We start from the raw sequence: 5140 nt of genomic DNA, 5'->3' as shown, positions 1-5140 counted from the left end.
GTGTTGGGTTGACGGTTGGACTCGATGATCTTAGAGGTCCTTTCCAACCTCAATGATTCTATGATTCTATAAGTTGGAAACATGCAGGACAAAACAATTGGGAAGGTTGCGATGACCAGGAGAGTTTCTGATTCCCAAGTTAACACCCGCAGCCCGGTACATTTGAGTCACTCGCAAGCCCTGGGCGAGCTCGGTGTTTGGGATGAGCTGGCTGCGAGATGAGGCACAGTGGGAGGAGAGGGGGAGCCCACAGAAAACCCCCCAAAATCAGGAGGCAGAGGAGCGGTCGAGGGAGAGGGGCAGCAAAACCTGAGAAGCCGAAGGAGGAGTTCACGCTTGGAGAGGCAGAACCTGGTCCGCAGCTGATGACACGCTGCGTTGGTAAAAACTCACTGGGGACAGGAGGAAAAACGGTTTCATTATACGCAAGGGTGGCAGCTGGACTGGAAAATGCCTACGATGGAGGCGAGGAGAGAAAGGACTGTAAAGCATTTAATGGGCTCCGAAGGCAACGCTGTACCAGAGGCGGCGGAGAGGATGGGAGGAATGTGTGAGGGGGGTTGAAGTTAAAAGGAAAAGAAGCACGTTACTTTGCATGTGCAAAGTGCCAGGGAGATGTCCCGACTTTATTGAACTAATGCTGTTTCCTTACTGAAGTGAAATCAGAATCAGCGTGCGGGTTTCACAGCGCATTTCTGCCTCTCCCTAGGATCAGAAAGCTCAGTCTCAGGGCAGATTTCAGTCTCAGAAGGGGCCTTTGAAAACAAAACTCTTTGAAAGCTGCTGTGGGAGGGATTTGAAGTTGTAGCCGATGAATCTCCCTCCCCTTCGATATACGCTGCGTGTTTCTTGCAGCCGTAAGACAAGAGCAAAGCCCCAGCTCCTGCAGCACCGCGGTTCTGCTGCAGAATGGGGCTTGTGCTGACCTGGAGCCCCGCTGCCGATGCCCGGGGCAGAAATCCTCCAGATGTTACCGTCTCCTGGTGCCGCAGATCCCACAGTCCGACAAAAAAAAACAACCCGCTGGGTTGTTTTGCGCACACCTGACCTGGGGGAATCTGCTGCTCGGGCAAAATCCTGACCCTGAGTTCGGTCCTTTGTGCTACCTGCACCCCAGCCGTGCATCGCCCGCCTGGCCCGGCGTATGATCTTCACCGCACTTGCCCTGCTCGCCTTTTAAAGAGTGCAGTCCTCAAACGGGGGTACCGACAGGGATGGCGTTTTCCTGGAAAAAAAGTCACAGACTAATCTCAGCGCGCCCAAACACCCCGGCGCCAATCAGACGTGCCTCCGTCACATCAGAGCACAAACCGCTGCTTGCCCGCTGAGCAAATCGATGATACTGCAGGTTGCCGGAGATCCAGCAAACCGTCCGTGCAACCAGAGCGATGTGCTAGGCTGTACTTGATGATTTATCTGGAAAAACAACGGATATCGGGAGAGGAAGGGAGAGGCCGTTTGGTTAGGGAGGATTGAGCGGTTCGAACAATCGGGGCTCTGTGAGAGCGGCGCCAGCGGTGCCTGCGAGAGAGGTTCGGGTTGGCTCCTTCCCCGTGCCACGCGTGTGGAAGACGGCAAGAGGGACAGGAGACGGGCAGCGAGGCAGGGCTGCCTTTGCCTGGAAGGAAATGTTGGGCACCTTCAGAGAAAGCAGCCTCGGAAAGGCGAGAGTCTTTCCCTTGAGAGCCGTGGCTGCGTGTAGATCCGCGCAGGAGATCACCTGTTTTCTCGTACCGATGATGACCACAAACAACAAAATTAAGCCAGAAAAGGAGTAAAACAGCTGCAGTCTCTCCCGGAGCTGTAAGGGCAGGCTCAGCTGTGGTCTCCAGCCTGTTTCGCCTGTGCCTGATCTGCTGGCGTGGAAATACCTCTCTCCCGAACGGGCTGGGGATGGGCACACCGAGCGTGGCGGAACCAAGCTGGACCCGGTTCAGCCCGCAACGCCCACGGTGCTGCCGGCAGGGCCCGGCATGCAGGATCCTGCTTTGAAGGGACCGCGCGGCGTTGGAGCAGAGGCAGGGCGCAGGCAGACAGACCCCCAAATGGAGTGTATCGTAGCCCAAAGGTGAGGGAAGAGCGAGATTAGACATGGATGTCAGACGTTTCGTAGTCGTCTCCATCCTCTTCGCTTCCCTGACACGTCACAACCAGAGAGGGGAGGATGGAGGAAAACCCAGGCAGACACGGGTGTGCTCTGGCGCAGACACCCATGCTTTGATCTTGCACAAACAAAGAAAACCCGGGTTTTTCTCCACCAAAACAGCTGCAAAATCGAGCGTGGCTGAGCCGTTTGCCTCGTGAATTGCCATATTGCCCTGAAATCCTCCATCCGACCGCACCGCGCCGTGGGGAACGGCTGGTGGTGCCAGGCGCCTGCCTGGGAGGAGACCGGGCTGGTTACTGCGTCAGCAGAGCCCCCGCTAACCACTGTCACGGTCTGGATTCGCCCGTTCCCGTGACGTTCAGTCCTAAAAGCAGCGCTGGAAAAACGAGCCAGCAGCCGGGCGCGTGCTGGGGTTAGTGACGGAGGGCAGGACTGCTCGGCGTGGAGCCTCTTCGCCTCCCTGATCCCAGTTAAAAGCAGCCGAGCCTCTCTTGAACTGGGATGGTGCAGGCTCCCGTACAGCCCCGCGGCACACGGTGATCCAGCCGCCGAGCGGGGGGAGCTTCACCCAGCGCCGCTCCAGAGGCCGAGCCTTCCAGGCACCACGAAAAGAGGAAGAAAAAGAGATTTATATGGAAGTTTTTCAATTCTCTAAGACTCTAATACCCTGCTGTAAGCCGACAGACAGACACGGTAGTCGTCTTGCCGAGTTATATATAATCCCGAACTGGAAGTCGATACCACCCTGTAATATTAGCTCTTCTAATTGTACCTCCTGTGCTACAGATACGAATTTAAGACGATTCAGCCTATCCCTGCCTAACGGCATTTGGACATTTGATACGAGCAATCCGATTTCACTGCAGCCATTGATTTGTTCTGGCAACGTCCCTGCAACCGGGCCTGCGCCGTCATCGTTTTCGTTCATTTAATTACGGCAAAGGCAACCAGATGGCCAGATAGCGCCGACATTTGTCCCCGGGGGCGAGCGGTTAAGTGTATTCAGAGCAAATACCACCCAGATTCCTTGAAACCTCCCTGCCTTGCCCGGATGAACGCTCTTGGGGGCGGGGGGGTGTTCGGGGAGATGTGCGACCCTCCGCATTTTTATCTCCTGCGCCTCCCAAAAGCCACTTAGACGCAGAACAGCGGGACAGGGGTGCAACGCCCCTGTGGAATTCTTCTCCCTGCACTCGATTTTCACGAAATCTTTGCAAGCTTTACCTGCAAGGCTGCAGCCTCTCTGCCGAGCAGAGCCCGAGTACTGTGCCGCGGGCAGGGGGGATGCCTGACGGACAGACAGACACATGCACAGGCATGTCATCGTACGAGCCACGTTTCCTTAGGAAATCGGCTTAAAATAATAACTGGAAGATATTAAAGCTGTTTCACAATGGGAGGGCAGGCAGGGGGAAGAGGAAGGGCTCTTTGCTCCGTTGTAACGTAAAGTGGAGCCTGAAACATTGCTCCTCGCCGAAAGGGAAAAGAATAACAAACAAGAGGATGGTGTTTACCTGTGAGCGTGTGAGCTCTTCCCTTTCTTTCCTGAGGGTGCTCCGCATACAGCTGGGGAAATGAATTGGGTTTCGCCAGCCAAGGAGCTGAGCGGGTGACGTCTGGGTCCCCGAAGGGAGGAGATTTCTCCCTCAGGTCCTTAAAACCTGCCAGTAACCTTCCCCCGCGCTGAAGGAGTCGGAGGGAGAAGATGCTCTTGGGGAAAGGTTCAGGGGACGAGGCGCGGGGAGCAGAAGCGTCCCGAACCCCAGCACGAAGCTGCTGAGGACGGAGGGGACCCTGGTCCAGCCTCGTCCCTGTCCCTAATAAAACCGCCCCAGGGGAGGCGTTTCCTCCATCAGAGCCGGCTCGGCCAGCCCGGGGGTCTCCGGTCCCTTCCCCGGTCCCACGTCGCGCGCGCGAGCGCTGCTGCGGGCAACCGCACGGCTTTCGCTGCTCACATTAGCGGTTTCCTGGCTGCGGTTTCCCTGCGAGCGGCATCGGGTGGGGAAACCCACGGTGGCGGCTGGCAGCCTCTGCGCTACCCGTCCCCGTCCCCTGGCGAGAGGAAAATCCCCTGGAGCCGAAACGGTGGGAGAGGCAAAGCAAAGGCACCTCCTCGCCTTCGTATTCTTAATTCTTGTTCTTAATTCTTACTCTTCCTCCCCTGCAAAACCTGGCCCCGAGCAGCGTAGGACACCACGAGCACCCGCGGCGGTGGGGGGGTGCGGGCGGCGGTGAGGGGGACCACCGGCCGCTTTTGGGCGGGGATGCTCGGTGCTCCCGGGCCGGCGCCAGGGCAGGATGCTCCGGGCAGAGCGGGCGTGAGAAGTTGCGCTGGATTCGTCCCGTGCCGGGCGTTTCATCCCCTTTTAACCGGGATGTTTTAATCATAACCGTTTAAATGGTGGGTTTGGTGGTCGCTTCTCTTTTTTGGTGGTTGTTTTTCATTTTTCCCCGCTGGAGCCAAGAGCCGGTTCCATCTGCTGAGCCCCTCGCGAGGAAGATGGGCTGTTTCCCAGGATAAACGCTTTTTTCTTCCTTAAATAACGCTTCTTTGTCCCCACGTGCCAAATCGAGGGGGCTTTTCTGGTGCCTGGGGGAAAACGTAGGGGATGGGGCGGGCTCAGGACGTCTCCCGTTGTTTCCAAAATTAAATATTTTAGCTTTTTGTTTCGAAACGGCATCGCGTTTAGGAACAGCTGCTACGATGCATTTGTCTTAATAAAAAGAAGCCCACAAAAATAAAATAAAGATAGATAAAAAGAAACCATTTCGTTTCGCCCCAGCCGACCAAGCCTTTACTCTGGCTGCTCGCCCGCCCCAGCGCAGAGCCCTCGACGGCGGCGGAGCGGGGCCGGCCCATCCCGCTCACCGAAAACCACCGGGAAAAGGCAATTTTCAGCGGCCAGTTCCACCCAAATTTCAGAAGGGTGCCTGGTCTCCGGGATAACCGGGCACCCCGGGTGTGACGGAGCGCGGGTCCGCCTCGAGCTGGCACCCGGCCGCCTCACTCCCCAGCCACATAAAAATAAGACA

General features: G+C 56.8%; 1 protein-coding gene across 1 annotated transcript in view; it reads right to left on the bottom strand.

Moving 5' to 3' along the window:
* The window catches only part of SMO (smoothened, frizzled class receptor), a 118562-nt gene that overhangs the window by 107889 nt on the left and 5533 nt on the right, over positions 1-5140 (bottom strand). The window lies entirely within an intron of this gene.

Source organism: Aptenodytes forsteri, unplaced genomic scaffold, assembly GCF_000699145.1.
Source record: "Aptenodytes forsteri isolate BGI_AS27 unplaced genomic scaffold, ASM69914v1 Scaffold310, whole genome shotgun sequence".
In the NCBI taxonomy this organism is placed as follows: Eukaryota; Metazoa; Chordata; class Aves; order Sphenisciformes; family Spheniscidae; genus Aptenodytes; species Aptenodytes forsteri.
Note: the sequence above shows the minus strand (reverse complement) of the source record. Positions and strands in the feature narration are given on the sequence as shown.